This window comes from Eulemur rufifrons, chromosome 1 (genome assembly GCF_041146395.1).
Source record: "Eulemur rufifrons isolate Redbay chromosome 1, OSU_ERuf_1, whole genome shotgun sequence".
Taxonomy (NCBI): domain Eukaryota; kingdom Metazoa; phylum Chordata; class Mammalia; order Primates; family Lemuridae; genus Eulemur; species Eulemur rufifrons.
Window position 1 is genome coordinate 103252265 of NC_090983.1, and position 19061 is coordinate 103271325.

Sequence of the window (19061 nt, forward strand, 5' to 3'; positions counted from 1 at the left end):
CAGGTAAGAATACGGGAGCCACGTCCCCTGCTCTTCCTGAATTCTCAGGCCCCTGTTTCCCTCCCCTGCCCCCATTGTCAGAGTAAAAGGTAAAACACAAACCCCTGTGTATTCCACAGCTTCTCTGTCTGCAGAGAGATAAAGTATTCGCCCAGCCCTTTCGTGCTTCCCAATTACCCCACTGGAAAAAGAGCTTATAGATTCCTTCCTCTGACTTATGGAAGAAACTTACCTGAAACTTTACAGACATTTTCCTTGGTATGCTCTGAACTTTCAAACTATAAACTTTATGCCTTGTTTCACCTGAAATATACATCTACATGTCTGCATGTCCATGTATGTCATATATACATAATGTTTCACTACCAAAATATGTAAAGGAGCTCTAATTAATTAGCTTAAAGAAAAAGGAAACATTTACATCAAATATATCATTAAAAACAAAATGGAAAGTAACTTGTGAGTAAGAGAAAGAGATGTAAAAAGGTAACGAGTGTGGAAATACATTTTTGGTAAGAAATGATCTTGTATGGAATATTTTTTTTGTCCTAAAATGACTGGTTATTTAGGAAATGGAAAAGTTAGGACAAAACAGAAACTTTTAGGTATGTTTTATAGATGGTCTGTGCAGGTTGGATAAAGTGTATAAAGGGAATTGATGAAGGAATTTAGTATGTGATCTAGTTAAAAACATTATTAATTCTCTTGCTTTGCTTTCCAAAGCCACTGACGTAGTATAAGTAAATAACAAAGATCTCTCCAGGATTTAAACTATTAAATTCCACCTGGCCCAACCTTATACATCCTCTCTTGGCTTAAGGGCCATTGCAAAAGAGACAGGAATACAAATGTAAAGACTGGGGCAGGCGCAGTGGCTCACACCTGTAATCCCAGCACTCTGGGAGGCCCAGATGGATGGATCGCTCAAGGTCAGGAGTTTGAGACCAGCCTGAGCAAGAGCGAGACCCAGTCTCTACTAAAAATAGAAAGAAATTATCTGGCCAACTAAAAATATATATAGAAAAAATTAGCCGGCATGGTGGCACATGCCTGTAGTCCCAGCTACTCGGAGGCTGAGGCAGGAGGATCGCTTGAGCTCAGGAGTTTGAGGTTGCTGTGAGCTAGGCTGACGCCACGGCACTCACTCTAGCCCGGGCAACAGAGTGAGACTCTATCTCAAAAAAAAAAAAAAAAAGTAAAGACTGATTTCAAGCAATGGAATTAGTAAGTTCGGTTCCCTTGTCTTTCTCCACCACCCTCACCTGGCGCCTACCTGTCAGCAATGAAACTCACTGGTGACTTTCTAAAGGGACCGCAACACTTACAGCCCAGACATTAGATTTTACTCAAGGATTTTCCAGAACAAATCGGGCCTACTTCAACTTTTAAGTGATTCTCTCATTGTTTCCACCACTATAGCTGAACTTCTGGGAATCCCATCCGAGAGTCGTCTCTCCAGACTCAAACCTATGGGCCCCCCAGAACCTGCTTCCACCCATGGCGAGCACCCTGACAGTCCAGCCCATCACAGATACCAGGCTCCGATAATATGCTGTGGTATAGACAGCTCCTTATGGTGCTTTGCCCCCTCTTCATACTTCTTGTGTCACTCCACGAATGCCAGCACGGCCCAGCTTACATACCAGGCCGGTCAGTCCTTTGCCCGCGCTGGGAGCCCTAATGATAATCCCCTTACTTTCCATCCCCCCGCTGTGGGCGCCCTGTGACATCTCTATCTGCCTGCAGTCCAAGAGACCCTCCACCTTCTCAAAACTACGAGCTCTCCTCACCGTGCCTGATCTGAGCTCTTAGCTAAGGTCCTGGTGGCTCTACTTTCAGCTGCCATTTTCATACCCTGCATTCTCCACTAGTAACATTCACAGGGAACCAAATTCAGGCCCGAACTATTTCTGTCCAGTGGAATCCCATCCTACCTCTAATCTAACTTCAAGACCGCCCATTTTCAACTCCCTTCCTTTTAATGCTTCAAATGAACTCCATAAACAGATCTCTATACTCCTTCTTAGCTGGAAGTAGCTACAGAAGAAAGATCTCACCCATTTTCCCAACTTCTGAGTTCATTTTAAATAAAAATTTAATTTTAACAACAGCAAGGAGGAATGTTAGGGCGGCCTTGAATCTCCCAGTTTTCTGCTAACAGCTAAAGGTCAAGGTTGAGCTCTCCCTACTCTTTGCTATCTCTCTCCCAAACTACCAGGCACCTGCTGGGACTCTGTTTTCACAAACACCTAAAAGATTCCAGAAAACAAAATGTAAATCTTTTCCTTTACATTTCCTCAGCTCACCGCTTTTAGAATTTATTTTACAGCCTCCAGGTGCTCCTGAGAAGCTCCCGACAGACAGCAGGGGGGCAAACTCCAAGCCTTTGTTTCCTTCCCAAAGCCATATCTCAGGGGCAAAATCACCTCCCCCGGGATAGGCCTGACTGCATCTCAGAAGTAACCAAGTCTCCAGGAACAGAAGCAGCAAGGAAGCAGTCAGAAAGACAAGGATGCCTGCTTCCCCGTCTTTCTTGTTTTTAATTTTCACCCTCTCCCATACCTTACCCTTCCTTTTTTATATGTATATAATAGAAAGGGTGGAATGTTAGGTTTGCTCGGGGTGGAAACCTGAAAAGTATGCACAGGACAAAATGTGGTTAATGGAAAACTCCGACAGTGATCATAAAACCTGTGAGCCCACGGCAGCAGGAGCCTGGAGAGTCTGGAGGTTGTAAATCCAACCCTGACCACAGGCGGTTGCAGAACCCGTTAGTGTTCAGAAAAAAAATTTACCCTCCCGAAACTTCCATCCAAACCTCCTATAAAACCCACCAATCCCCCCCTTTTCTCTCATGGACACTCTTTTAGCCTCCACCCCTCTGCACCCAGATGCTCAAATAAACAGCATTTTGCTACACATGAGGCTTCGTGTGCCTCCCTCTTGGCTCCGGACCTAACAGACAGTGTTTCCTATTCTCTGCAGTGTTATCGCAAGAGAAATATTAGACCCCAACTGGTGAGGCTTGGAGTGAGGTTCCCCCACCTCTGCCCGAAGGCTCCTCCTCCCAGGGTCCCCGCCCAACTAACAGGGTGGATGCGGCTGCCCTGATGTCCACTGCTGAGATTCCAGGAGGATCGACTTTGAGGCCACCTGTGATGCAAAGGGTCTGAGAGTGAGGGGGCAGGAGCCAAGCGTCAGGGGGGCAAGTTTCCCTTTGATGCTAAAAGTATCTGAGGGAGCAAGGATCCTGGGATGACTGAAGTCGCAAGCCTGGCAAGCAACCCACACGGGGGCTCCGGAACAAGGACTAAAATCATAATTGCTGTCAGACTCATACTGGAAGCTTATCGTCTCCTCCAGGAAGCAGAGACAGTGTGCGGGGACTTGCGTTTGCGCTAAGTCCCATTTGCTTCCCGCTTGCGATTCACTCCACTCCCTGCCTCCGAGCCTGGCTTTCAGCAGGTGTCAAACAAAGACAGAAAGGTGGCTCTTCTTTTATCGTGCCCAATCCAATGCCATGAGGGAGGTACAGAGGCCTGCTCTGAGGTGAGATTTATTATTGCACTAAATGAAGTCATTATTGACTCAGTAACAGGGATTCTGAAACACAGTTTTGTCCATTCAGAACCCTGAGAACACTTTTGGGGTGGCGATGGAATGTCCCCCCAGGTTTATCGAGGTCTCCTTGGCGGACTATAAACTCCAGAGCCCAGGCAGCACCAGGCTGCCTGGAGCCGATGATTGGAGTCCAAGGGAATGCTTGTTACTCACCATCCCTGCCCGCCCCTGGACCGCGCCTCAGCAGGACTGGCCTTTGAGGAAGATCAGTCAACACTAGGGTCAAAAGGAAAATCAAAGTCTCAGGGCTGCCCCTCACCCCCCAACTCCTTATGTGAAAGAGAAGGTAAGGCCTCAGGCACCTGTGAGAACCGGCCCACAGATCTCTCTTTAAGGAAATTCCTTGCTGAACTCCCGTAAGCAAGGACAAGCGAATTGTACCTGTGTGCAGAACCCGAAACTAACGCCTGTCCTATTCCACACTAATAGTGAATTTCCACTTTATCTTACAGGTGACAGAACTGGACATAAGATAGAATCAGACATTCTTCTGCCTACCCAGGGACATCCACATAACTGATGCTTCCTTCACTCCCTTATTATAATAATATTATAATTGTAAAATGTAGATTTTTGGGGCCTCACAAGAATGTAACCACTTTGCTTCATCAGCGCCCCCTCCTTTCCTTCTCTCTGTTGTCTTTAAAATGCCGAAGGTTCCAATTTCCCCTTTGGAAAAACAGTCACAGCTTGTCTACAGTTTGTGTTTTTCCTGGGGGTGTCCTCAAAATCTTGGCTTAATAAACCTCCATTGATTGAGATTTTTGCCTCAGTCATTGACTTGGGTGACACGCGGTAAAGTCATCTCTCCAGCATTTGCAGGGACTTAGCAATGATGGCCAGGGCCAACGCTTCGACAGTTCTTCAGGCCGTGATCATTCTAATGGCGTGAACAGCTCTTGCCTATCTGTTTTAAAATATAGGTTTTATTACTATTTAGGTATGGCAAGGCCATCGAAAGATAGTTTGCATATTCACAGGTCCCAGGAGCACAGGGCACCCCATGCCACACAGGGTCACACCGGGAGGCACCAGGGTCAGTCAGGAGGCCGTGGGAGTGGAGGAGAATGTGCCAAGCAGCCAGGGACAGCCCCTGCACCCCAGAGCCTGCTGAAGCTACTCAAACTGGCCACCCCAAGCCTGCTAACCCTGTCTCACCTGCACCTTCCCACAGAAACCACAGTAAAGGCTCCTGTCCATACTCCTGTGAACTAAAATAAAATCTTAAGACTCACCCCCAACCGGCTGACTAAATGGACCCCCTCATGGCCAAAGGAATATCCAAAACTAAATTGCCCACCAGGAGGAGGGAGGTCAGACACGCCTCACCATGTCCCCCTCCCTTCTTGGGGACATCCTTTGTAACCCATTAACAGGCCTAAGGCTACGCAAGACAAACCTGCAGGTCCTCAATTTACACAACAAATATATGTCCAGTGGCTTGTCTCTGATAAACAGCTCCTATGTTAAAACATTCTAAGCCTTTAGACAAAGCTTCATGTCTTTAACCAATTACAAGCCAAAGAATCTTTAAACCCACCAATAACCTGTAAGCCCCCCCTCCGAGATGGCCCACCTTTTGGGCCAAACCAATGTATGCCTCCCACATATTGATTTATGACTTTACCAGTAACCCCTGTCTCACTGAAATGTATAAAACCAAACTGTAGCCCAGCCACACAGAGTCCACTTGCTCAAGGCTTCTTGGGAGTGGTTCTGGGTCATGGTCCTCCAATTTGGCTCAGAGTAAATCTCTTTAAAATTATTTTACAGAGTTTGGCTTTTTTTTCCATTGACATGTCTATTACCACAAAATACACCATTGGGATTTTAATAGGAGGTTTATATTTTTATTTGAAAGTGTGGAAAAAAATGTAAGCATTAAAAATATGTGAGCTCTTATTATCAGCTTGACTCTTTCACAACATATTTGTAAATATCTATAGCTAGCTGCATAAAGTCCATATGCATTTTAGGAAGGATTTTTCTATTTCTGCCAAAAAAAAAAAAAAAAGACCTGAGAGATGTTACATTGAATGTGTAGATTGCTTTGAGTGGTATTATAATTTTAACAATATTAGGTCTTTCAATCCATAATTGATTTTTTGTGTTGATTTTATATTCTGCAACTTTTTGATGACTTTTATTTCTTTTTGTAGCCTAATTGCTCTGGCTAGAGCTATCAGTACTGTGTTGAATAGAAGTATTGAAAGAAGGCATTCTTACCTTGTTTCTGATCTTAGGGAATAAATTCTTTCACTATTGAATATGATATTAGCTGTGGGTTTTTCATATATGGTTTTTACCATGTTGAGAAAGTTTCATTCTATTCCTAGTTTATTGAGAGTTTTTATCATGAGAGGATGCTGGATTTTGTTAAATATGGTTTTTTTTTTTGCACCAGTTGAGATTTTCACACCAAAAGAACCAATTGCTTCTTTTCCTTCGTTCTATTAATGCAATGTATTAAAGTGATTGACTTTCATATGTTGAGCCACACTTGCATTTCTTGGATAAATCCCACTCAGTCATAGGTATAAGATATCATTCTTTTAATATTCTCCTAAATTCAGGTTGCTATTGCTTTGTTGAGGATTTTTGCCTCTTTATTCAGAAGTGATATTGGCCTGTTGTGTCTTTATCTGGCTTTGGTATCAGGTTAATGCTGGCCTCCTAAAATGAATTAAGAAGCGTTCCCTCCTCTTTGAGTTTTTGGAAAAGTTTGAGAAGGGTTGGTATTAATTCTTCTTTAAATATATGGTAGAATTCACCCATGAAGCCATCTGGTCTTTGTTGGGAGGGATTTGATTACTGATTCAATCTCTTCATTTGTTATGGGTCTATTCAAACTTTCTATTTCTTCTTGAGTCAGTTTTGGTAGTTTGTGTATTTCTAGGAACGTATCCATTTCATCTAGGTTATCTAATTTGTTAGCGAAGAATTGTTCATAGTATGATATCTTATAATCCTTTTTATTTCTATAAAGTCGGTAGTAACATCCCCACTTTTATTTCTCATTTTAATTATTTGTATCTTCCTTTTTCTTTGTCAGTATTGCTAAAGGCTTGCCAATTCTGTTAATTTTTATGAACATCAACTTTTGGTTTTGATTCTCTCTACTGCTTCTCTGTTCTCTACCTCATTTATCTCCACTCTAATCTTTATCATTTACTTCCTTCTACTAATTTGGGGTAAACTTTGTTCTTCTTTTTCTAGTTCCTCAAAATATAAGGTTAGGTTATTAATTTGCAGTGTTTCTATTTTTAATGTAGGTATTTACAGCTGTAACTTTCTCTCTGAACACTGCCTGCACTGCATTCATAAGTTTTGGCATGTTGTGTTTTCTTTTTTTGTGTATATTTTTAAGATATTTCTTTGTGATTACGTTTAACATCTTAAATTGATAACAATCTACTTTGAATTGATATGAATTTTCTTCAATAGCTGCCCCCTTCTATTTCCATTGTGTTCTTGTTGACACAAATTATATCTTTGTACACTGCATGCTCAATAACATAGATTTATAACTATTTTTGTTCATTTGTCTTTTAAACCACTTAGGAACTAAAAGGTGAAGTTACAAACCAAAAATACAACAATGCTGTCTGTTATATTCGACTATGTAGTTACTTTTACCAGAGATCTTTTCTCCCCATATGCTTTCAAGTTAATTTTTAGTGTCCTTTCATTTATACCTGAAGGACTCCCTTTTACATTCCTTTTTGGGCAGGTCTAGTGATTAAAAAAACTTCCTCAGTTTTTGTTTATCTGGGAACATGTTAATTTTTCCTTCATTTTAAAAGGACTTTTGCTGTGTATAAAATTCTTAGTTGACAGTGTTTTGTTTTGTTTTCTTTTCTTTTAGCAATTTAAACACAGCATCCCAGTGGTTCTGGCCTCCCTGGTTTCTAATGAGAAATCAGCTGTTAATCCTTTCGTAGATCCCTGCATGTGATGAGTTGTCTCTGTATTTTTGCTTTCAAGAGTCATTGTGTCTTTGGCTTTTGACAGTTGGGTTATGTTGTACTCAGTGTGGGTCTCTTTGAGTTTATCCTGCTTGAAGTTCATTGCATTTCTTGGATGTGTAGTTTCATGGATTTGGTAGTTTATGGCATTTGTGATTTCTTTTTTATTTTTTAAATAATTATTCACTTAAAAATCCAATATTTATTTATAACTTTCCTTTTTTTTCTTAAAATAGGCCCCCAAATTGTATGAAGTCTCACAAATCCTGGATCTGCCCCTGTGTATATATGAAAAGATTATTAGTGATGTAGTGTGTGACCAAATGTTTGGAAACTACTGATCCTTCATTGCCATTTCCACTCCTTGCCCTCCCAGTTACCCAATTTGATGAGACTCCATCCCCACCATATGCTAAAACTCTTCTCACCAGTGTTGCCATGACCTCAACGCAAAATAGAATAGACACTTCTCTCACTTAATTCAAATATTTCAAATAACTAACAAATAACATATGAATACATGTAAAAATGAAAAGAATGCAAGATATAATAGCATATAAGGTAATTTTAAAAGTTCCTTTCACCCCACTTGGAATTCTGCTTCCCTCCTTAGAAGTTGTTATATAAATGAGCCACAATGGCCTCTGTGTATTGACCCCCGGGTTGTTTATTTCTTCACAGAAGGCTGGCCCCCACTAGCTCAAAGGCTAGCCAGCATAAAACAGTCCATTAACACATATTTTGTTTGTGTATTATTTACCATATTCTTGCAATAAAGTAATCTAGAGAAAAAATGTTACTAAGAAAATCATAAGTAAGAGAAAATATATTTACTGTTCATTAAGTAGAAGTGGATCATCATAAAGGTCTTTGTCTTGTTGTCTTCATGTTCATTAGGCTGAGGAGGAGGGGTTGGTTTTACTATCTTAAGGACGGCGAGGGATGGGGGGAACCTGTGTGTCAGTGGACCCATGCAATTCAAACCCGTGTTGTCCAGGGGTCAATTGTATTAGCTTTTTCCCTAGAATTTTTTCTTCCTTCAGTATGATTCACCAACTGAGGTGGGAAAGTGCCTTGTACCTTTCTGTAGTTATATGCCTTGTAATTAGAACTGCTCCATTTATACGATGGTGTCCCATGAGACCATAGAGGATTTTGCATGTATGGGGTAGTGCTATGGTTTGAATGTACATCTCCCATTGGAAACTTGATCCCCTTTGTAACAGTGTTGAGCAGTGAGATCTTTAAGAGGTGATTGGGTCATGAGGTCCAATGGACTAATGTCATTACTGTGGGAGTGAGTTAGTTATCAGAGGAGTTCAGTGCCCTCTTTTTCTCTCTCACCTCTCTTGCCACGTGATCCCTTCTGCCAAGAGATAAACCTCGCCAGGTGCCAGCACCATGCTCTTGGACCTTTTAGCCTCCAGAAGTGTGAGCCAAATAAACTTCTGTTTGTGTTAAATTACCCAGTCTGTGGTATCCTATGATAGCACAGAAAACAGACCAATACAGGTATGGATCTTTAATTTTTCCCTGGGTGAATCAATCCATCACCCAAATGTTCCAACTTGAAATGAAAATGCTGTGGGGTCAGTCTTTGGAGGACACATTATGTCTTTGTGCCACAAAATGGGTCTATTTTCCTTTAGACCTGAGTTTGTCCCAGTGGCAATTTAGAAATGTCAGAGATCTGCATTTTCTTTTCATTGCATTTTATATTTCTTCTAAATCATGAGTGTTCTTACACTTAATATTTTTGAAACTCCAGTTTATTCTTGGGTTGTTTGTGTATTGTGACTCCTATTCCTACTCCTCTTTGAGGGAGTATTTTCTAAATTCTCTTTGATGTCCGTGAAACCCGAGGAGACTACCTTTAAAAATTTTTTTATGCTCAACTTTGAAAAGAAAATCATATTGTTGCAAAGATAAAAATTATATTTGCCTTGAAGTGATGAACGCCCCAAATCTTGCTCCAGCACAGCTCTGTGCCGCATTTGGAAAAGGAGCATCAGGGAGAACTTTCCCAATCAACTTTCCCATGTACAAAGGTACATGGCTTTGTACCTTTGAAGTAGAAACGGAAGTATCTGTCTACATATCAAGTTCACGAAAAGGAGGAATGCCACTCTGTTCCAGGCACAGAGTGCTACAAAAAGAAAGGGGAAAGGGCCCTCCTACTTTGAAAGCAGCTGACTGGGGACAGTTTAGTGCCGTTCGAGTCAGCACCCTGGATAGTGCTCTCACGGGGGCAGGTGCTACCTGGGCCTTCTTCCTGTCAATACTGCTTCACTGCTTCGTCATTTTAATTAAAAAAAAAAAAAAAAAAAAAAAAAACTACATGAGCACAATTTCTTTTATTAGACTACTTTCTCCTTTCTCCCTGTTCTGCCCCCTTAGAGTGACCAACTTTCACTGTATTACTGACAAAACACTTGTTTGTGAATCAATTTCCTGAAATGACTGCACTGCAGTTTTCCTGAGTAGGCAATTAATCAAGCAATGACTAAATGTCCAGTCCCCACAATGCCACCCTCAGGTATCACCCCCAAAGCCACTACTCTGAAACTTTCTTGGCTCACTGTATGCCTATATCCAAGACATGCTTGGAATTGGTTGATATTTATGAGTTCATTCATTCGGTTTTTAGCTTTGATCAGAATTTTATTTGTTAGAGGACACTTTCAGGTTTACTGGAAATTGTGCAGAAAGAAAAGATAATGTTTTAAACATTTAGAACTGTTATAAATATCACGATTGAACTAGGCTAATGTTTGTTGTTAAATGTGGGCTTCAGCCAGAAGAGTCTCTTTTTTGGTTGTTAACCAGTATATTAAAATATAAAAAGACTGGTACCTTTGAGAAAGAAAAAAGAGTGGCCCCTGAAATTCACAAGCTGCTGACACTGACAGCTGCCCTATGTCATTCTCCTGCCAGGCATAAAAACGCCAACCTCAGACAGGATTATTCTGAGACTAGCGTAGAATAAAACAAAAAAGGCCACATCATAATTTTGTCTAAGTACAGAAAAAAACAAGGTCAATAAGCCCCTTCAAAATACCAAACTCTCTCTACCAAAATGAGTGACTGATTCTTTTTTATCCGTCACAACTTTGTCTTTTTCCTAGTCTCTTCTCTAGATAAGATTTACTGAAATACCCAGTCACAGAATTCCCCCGACATTCCAACAGCATCCAACCTAGAGCAAAGCCCCACTTTCTTAGCCCCTCCCCAAATCATGCAACCAAAGCCCAAATCCTATAAATAGGTCCTTCTAACACCCGGGGACCCCTCCAGGTTGCCTGTGGCATGTGTGCTTGCTTGTTGCAGTGCATAATAGACCTGACTAGCTCAACCACAGGTGTGTTCCTGGTGGCCTTTGGCTGGAGGGCTTTAACACTTCTCTTTCTAGTATCTTTTCTGTAAAACTTCATCACCATTTACTGGGTAATATCTCAGTTTCAGGAACTTTCCATGCATTTTCTTGCATCTTCAAGATAATTTTGCAACCCACAGTCGATAAGAAAATTGGATCTCCCATGAAGATGTTTTTCCTCTTTGTGGTTACAGAGAGAGAGGATTCAAAGCAAGATCTCTCTGTCACCAATGCTCTTGTGCTTCTTTTTAGGTACACTTCAATATATATTTTTCAATATGCATTAAATACATAATTTCTAAGAAAACTTTCTTTTTCTAAACTATTCAGGTGAAACTTTGAACAAATGTCCTCTTTTGCTGAGGCCCCATCTGGTAACTGGGGAGACACAGGATGCAGCTAACCTGTGCCAAGGCTGAGGCAGAGCATCGCAAGAATTAATGGTTGATTGAAAAAGCGTGATTTAGCTAACTGTTAAAAAAGTAGACCTGGCATATTAAAAAGAAATACTCATCATGAGGGGCATTATCAGCTGCCTACTCACTTTAGCAGTTGGGCAAAAAATTAACTAGCAAAAATTAACAAAGTTTATGCTTTGGAAAAAGGAGAACTTTATTCTCATACAGGGTAGCAGCCTGGTGGGCAGCCATTCCCACAGGCTGGAAAGCAGAGCCCCAGCCAGCAGCCAGGCGCGCATGCTTCAAAGGACAGACAGAAGGAACAACATTTTATACTGAGCGGGTGGACAAATATACATATTCAACAAGCTGTAGGAGGACCATGAATATTTATGAAAAAGAGAAATCATGCACATTTGTAATTGTGCTTTATCACTCACATCCTGTCATGGCTGGGGGCTCAGTTTTAAGGTGCTTCTGGAGTCCCCTTAACCGAGAGGGGTCTGCTCAGTTAGTAGAGGGTTTAAGATTCTGTTTTTAGTTCACAAGGTTCTAGGAAAGAAGATAACAATGGGAAAATCCTGTTTGGGGAGACACCCATGACTGCCTACAAATTGTGACACACAGCTTGACCTTCAGAGGCATGATGTATCAGTTCCTATTGCTGCTGTAATGAACTGATGAGCTTAAAGCAACATAAATTTGTTCTCTTTTAACTCCGCAGGTCACACATCTCACCTGTGTCTCACTGGGCTAAAATCAGGATGCTGGAGAGGCTGCCTCTTTAGAGGCCCTAGAGGACGATCCATTTCCTTTTTCATTTGGCTGGTAGGTAGACTTGAGTTCCTTGTGGTGGTAGGGCTGAGGTTCCCGTTTCTTTCCTGTTTCTAGGGCTGTTCTCAGCTTCTAGATGCCACCTGCCTTCTTCTGTTCATGGCCCCTTCCTCCATCTTCAAAGCCAGTGACACAGGTCAAGTCCCTCATCCTTTGAATCGTCCTCTTTCTTCTTCTGTCTCCTCTCTCTGGCCCATGCTTCAGCCTCTGTCTTCCCCTTTTAGTAGCTCATCCAGATAATCCAGGATAATCTCCCCATCTCAGGGCCCTGGATTTAATCACGCCTGCCAAGTCCTTTTGCCACAGGTATCACATTCACAGGTTGCAGAGATTAGGGTGTGGGCATCTCTGGGGAACCATTATTCTGAAACCACAGCTGGGAAAGGCCACTCAGAGGGGAAAGCCCTCACTGAGTGCTTGCGGTGACAGCAAAGGAAATGGCTTAGAAAGACAGCTGGGTCTTCCAGGTGCGAAGAGGTTATAGGCTCCCTTTTGTACTAAATTTTAGCTTCCAGGTATCTGAGGACTCAGGTAAGTGTCTGCCTTGTGCTGTTGTTGATCTTCCCAGTTCAGAGAAGTTCTTAAACTGTGGATTCTCTTGGTAAGAAAAGTACACAACATTTATGGATGGGAATGGTTCTTATAGATCTACCAGACCGAAATAAGGTTTTGCATAGTTTTCGACTCTGAATAAATTTTGGCTTTTTAATCCTGTTAATCATAAATAAAAACAAGCTGGTAAAAAAGAGACAGTAAAGCAAAGGCAAATAAAAAATGAAGGATTAAAAGGTAAAAGAGGCAAGAAAAAGGAGAGCTTTGAAACCAAAATTTATTATTACTATTTGGTGCAGAAAGCTATAAAGCACATAAAACAATCTATAGGAAGTTGGAACGATTTCTTCTCATTACTGGCCTTGAGGCATTTGTGAAATAAGCTGTCACAAAGCAACACATATTCAAGGTGGACCACACTGGGGAAATGGAGCACAGAGTGAAAGGATTCACGTCACAAGAAAAAAAATCCATAAATTTATCCACATGCTGAACAACTGTGAGACCGTTGAGCACGCCAGCTCTGATACCCCGAAGTCGGCCTGCACTTACGTGTTTCCCCTGAGGACTATATGATCTTTCCTTTATGAGTCCAGCATTCATGTGTAGAGCTACCAAGTTAAAATTAAGCCTTGTGCCTTGATCTTGCATCTTCATAGACAACTGTCTAAAAATAAATGAAGTGTTTCAAGGAGTGAATCTATTCGTGCAGACATCAGCCCCTGGTGCCCCTTTGGCAAGTGAGGTCACATCTATGGGAACTGGTCCCACGGTTCCTGCCCTCTCAGAGGGCTCGGCCCCTGCCTGGGGCAGTCTAACCACAGTGGGGCATGCGGAGGCTGTGCAGTGATGGGAGGAGACACAGAACTGTCTTCGACCCCATTCTGTCCCCGGCTAGCTGGGATCTCAGCTTCAACAGTAGCTGTTTGACAAAGCTGTCCTGGCTGGGCGAGCTGCTTTGTGTTAGTGATATTTAATTGCAATACTAACTGGGCCTCGAAAAATATCCATTAATAAACAAATACAATATAAACCTTATTTTTAAATAGTAACTCTTATTTCTTAAATTTTATTAGAAATTTTCTCTTTATGGTTTATGCCCATTTGAAAATGAAAAAAAAAAATGCTACCTATTGGCTTCTAATTTTCTAAACTCATTTTTAACATCTTTAAAAGGCCTAGATATTTCCAAACTTCATGTCAGGGTGGGGGAGCTGGGCCCCCGGTGGCTGCCCTGACTGCTCTGAGCTTGTGCTCCCTGCGGGGCCCTGGGTCCCCCGTGCAGGGAGGGGCAGCCCATACCACATCTCTCTGTCACCTTGGGGGCATCGCTGCTGTCTGCCTTGTCACATTTATACTTCCATTTTGATAGCTTTTAGAAATTATTGAAAATAGGAAAGACTGGTAAGGACTGAGAACCAATATTATATAAGTGTATAATAAAAACCAAAACTATAAATAATGCCAAAATAATCAACAGACACCCAAAATATATTTTTAAATGTTTTTATTTTAATGGCTGAAGATTAGAATGTGAAATAAATGTATAAACAGCAGTCTTGTACAGAAATAAAACTTCTAGTTGAAAACTATTTAAAATAATTGGATCATCATTTGGATTCACATTCATCCCTTACAGGTTTTGATTAATGTTGTAGTAGGTAATTGTCTTAAATGCCTTAGACAAACTTATCAAGAAGACAAATCCAGAACATCTTCTTCATTTTGAAGGAAAAGTCATGAAAGAGCTGTCATTGATTTCTTAACTTCGGGAGTTGAGATTCTCCGTGCACCCCTTGGGGGGCATCGTGGCCGGGTCCCCTCTGCTCAGCGGGACTCTCAGAAGTTCCCAGGGTGCCTCTCCCTACCGGGCAGGCCCCAGGCCCCAGGTGCTCTGGGACTTGTTGGGAAGGGGAGCAGTGCCCATGTTTGCTCAGCTCTCACAGGCCTGGCACTTGGCGCCTGGGGCAGCATCCCCATGGTAGCCTTTGAGCAAGGCTCTGTTTCCCATTGTCTCAGGGAAACCTGAGGCTCCTGTAGGAATAAGTCGCCCTGCTGTTGGCGCGCAGAAGAGCCTGGCTTCGGCCCAGGCCCCTCTAACACTGCCGTGCCCTGCCTCCACCACGCAGCTGTGCAGCTGTGTCTGTGCCCAGCAAGTCCTCTTGTCCGCACCTAGTGACTAACTGTAACAGCAGCAGTGACGGTGAGTCACCAGAATCAGGACCTGCCAGACCTGCCTTGCCCAGGGGCTGGGCTGAGCCCCTGCTGGGAACCCAGGAGATGGCGGGTAGGGGCTGAAGCAAGGCGGTGCAGGCGCTTCCTGCTACCCAGACACTGACCCTAGACTTGGCTGCAACCTGCCACCGGGCTGCTGGCCCAGGGACTGGGTGCAGGAGGGACGGCCGCAGTCCGGGTTCCAGGAGGCCCCTCCGTGCCCGCAGAGGCTCTGCAGGCCCCTCTATTCACTAAGCTTCGGCGCCCGCTAGACACAGCAAACAGGAAAGAAAGTGGTGTCTAAATTATGTGGCCGTAACAACATTTTGCTGCTGTAAAAAAGACTGATGTCCAGCATCCCCCGTCCCTGCGCCCTGGCAGAAACTGTGCCCAGCCTGTGGCCTGTGAGGCCGTCAGATAGTCTCGGCTTGCAGCGCCTCTGCCCGAAGCCACCTGACGAGAAAACCGCCCCAGCCACGCTCACCAGTCCTGCTGGAGTAGCGAGGGCCAGGCCAGGGCTCGGTGACGGACGGCAGGATTCCTTGCTGGAACCGTTGCTGCAGCCACGGTGATGGATGGAGAGTAACAAACATTGTCCAGTGTATGAAGGCAAAAAATTAGTAAAGTGTTTTGAGAATATATCCCCAAACGTTATTTATGCATCTGAAAATGGAACTTGCTCCATATGTCCACAATGAAGAGTTTAGCTAACTTTCTAGAAGAGTCTGAAGTAATTTTAAGGTCTTTACCCCAGACCGTCTGGCCGATGCCCAGAGAGCCTGCCTGGAGCTGTAGTCCTTCCTGGGAATGGTCCTTCCCAGTCTGGGACCTTGACTATTCCTTGAATAGCTCTTCTTTCATGTTCTCTATGCAGAGGTGATGATATTTATCTCTCAGAGTTTGTGGGAGGATTAAACAAGGGGAGAAAAAAGCTAGACACAGGGCCCTGGGGAATCAGTCAAAGCCGGTTCCAGCCTCCTCTGGCCACTAGGGATCTGAGGTCTGGAAGGACTAGATACAGAGGGACCCAACCCCAGGAGCTCTATCTCTTACAGGGATGCAGACGGCGGCTCAGCTCCTCCCAGCCTGGTCCCTTCGCCCAGATGTGGGCGTGGGTGGGAGAGGATGCCGAGGTGGGGTCCTGGGCCAGGTGTCCACAGGTCACATGCTCCATGGGGACTGCAGTTCCTTCTCCCCCTCCCCGCTACAGGGTCATCTCTTCCTGGCCAGAGACTCATGGTCACCACACCAGGGCAGAGATCTTTAAGAGCTGGAAAAGCTTCATGTTCCTATGGGAAGTTCAGCATGTGCTTCTCATCACTATCCAGGAAATCTCATTTAAAGGACATAAATACAAGGAGAAGCATGTGCCTCCAGACTATTTTGTTGCTGTTGCCTCTGAGCTCTTTCTATGGCACAGAGACTTCACACATATTATCTTATTTAGTACTGTAACAGTAAATATAAAAAATGAATTATTCCTGTTGTCAAGGGAAAGAGAGATTCCCCCCCACCCCCGCCCTTCCTAGAGCATTTCTTTAGTCTGTTGATATGTGCATAAATCTTTGTAAAGATAAGCAAGTTTTAAAACCCAGAAATGGTTTGCAATTACGTTGGATGCATCCCTTCTGAAATGCAGGTATCTGAGCAGGCAGGACCCACCCTCCCTGTCGGTTTGGCTTTAACTTCATCTGCTTGCAGGAAAGATAATTGAAGTTTTATCATTTCTTGGATAAAGGCAATTAAAAACCAAAAGGCCCAGTGAGTTCAGGATGAACTTTATAAGACAAAGTGCAGCAAATGGCACTGTCCTCTGTGGAAGGACAAGGGGCCAGGAATCCTGAGAGCTTCTGTGTGTTGTGATTAAAAACAAGGGGCCTAGGAGGAGAGTGGCTGCAGGCTGCCTAGGGAGAGGGTTTCTGTCTGCGCAAGCTCTCTTCACAGGCAACCTATAGTGCATTGTACACCGGCATATGCTTAGGCACTAACAAAACTGCCTTCTTCCTTTTCTGATTGGCAGGGTGGACTGTCTTGCTAGTATTTATTTCCCAAACCACCCTCACTGCCCTCATTTCACAGGGGAGGGGGCTGGGCTAGGAGGGCCCAGGGGAGCAGGCCAGTGAGTGTCAGAATGTAGCCACCTTCCTCAGCTGCAGTGCAAACGTACTCCAGGCCTTGCAGACACCCTGGCTGGTCACATCTGTGGTGTCCTTCAGGTTTCTGTGACTTCCAGCTAAAGCTGTGAAGTTGGAGAAAGCCTGAGGGGAAGTGCTTTGTAAGTTGTGAAATGCTACAGAAGATTCAAGACACAAGAAATGCCAATGAAATGTGTCTCCTTAGGTATTTGTTTGAGGTCTGAGGAGTGAAGCTGCGATGAGCCCAGGGCCAGCTGGAGCCCTCACGGCTGCCTTCCCTGGAGGGCTTGGGCACCAGGTGGGCCCCTTATGACTGTCCTAGAAGAGGGAAGCAGCATCCAACTGCTGTGGGAACCAACGATTTTTGTCACCAGGACCTTAAGGAGACTGCTAGGCCAAGGCTTCTGGGGAGGGGCCCAGGGGGGCTGGATGGGAAGATTCTGGGTCAGAGCAGGTTCCTGTGAGCCATCAGTTACAAGTGAGATGCAGCCGCATTAGCCAAGGAAACGCCAAACTCTAGTGTGAAAGCTGATTTGGGGATGTTGACTTAATTTTGGGAAGCCACAAGGTATATTTATTTGGAGAAAATATTTATTTCTGGTTAAAAGGGTGTCCTCCTCCTCCTCACCCAGCAATTTCTTTTTTTTTTTTTTCTCTTTTTTTAATTTCAGCATATTATGGGGGTACAAAAGTTTAGGTTATGTATATTGCCCTTGGCCCCCCACCCCCTCCCCCGAGTCAGAGCTTCAAGCGTGTCCATTCCCCAGACCGTGCGTATCACACTCATCATGTAGGTATACACCCAGCCCCCCCCCACATCTGCCCGACACCCAATTGGTGTTATTCCCAAATGTGCTCTTAGGTGATGATCAGGGAAACCAATTTGCTGGTGAGTACATGTGGTGCTTATTTTTCCATTCTTGGGATACTTCCCTTAGTAGAATGGGTTCCAACTCTATCCAGGAGAACAAAAGGGACTCCATATCACCATTATTTCTTATAGCTGGATAATACTCCATGGTATACATATACCACATTTTACTAATCCACTCATGTATTGATGGACATTTGGGTTGTTTCCACATCTTTGCGATTGTGAATTGTGCTGCTATAAACATTCAGGTGCAGATGTCACCTGAATTTCTAAGTAGAAGACTACTGCATGCCTTTCTGAGAACCATCCGAAGCCCTGCTCCTCAGCCCTGGCTCCCATCAGCGTTGCCAGAGCTTCTGATTAATTGGTCTAAGGTGCCTTCCCCACCCATGGGTGCTTTTCAAAAGTCTCCCGATGATTCTAATTAATCTGCAGCCAGGGCCAATGCCCAGTTGCTAAGTGGTGTCTGCCTGCCCTTCCTGTAGACCCCCTCCATCAGAAGGCACTGCTCTGTGAGAGGGCAGACCAGACTCTCCTGCTCTGGGAACTGGGACTGTGAGTCAAGAGCTGTTTGATGCAGGCTCCACAGTCTAAGAGGGTGCTCTGAGGGCAGGGTGGGAAGAAGAGAGGCTGGGCAGAGGCAGGTGTCTGGCTGGAGGAAGTAACCAGCCTAAGGAAGGTGTCTGGTGAGCCGCTGAGTGGTGGGCCTGACTCTAAAATCCTCCAGAATCCAGCAATCGTGCAAATTGCCTTATAAACCACCAAGCTTTGGCAGGCCACACGTGGGTCTTACTTCCTTGCCTGGGCTCTCATTTTATCTTCACTACAATCCCATGAAATTGGTACTTTTATCTCCATTTTCTAGAAGAGAAGAACAGAGACTGAGATATTAAATAACATGCCCAACAGCGCAGAACTGGAGGCCCCGGAAAGTCGGACACTGGGCCAGTGTCCGCCACACCCGAGTGTGCCGAGCTGCTCCGAATTGAGATGTGCTGTAAGTATAAAATTCTCACTGGGTTTTGAAAACTTAGTATTACAAACAAGTAATATCTAATTAATCTAATTAATTAATTGTTCATATTGCTTAAATTT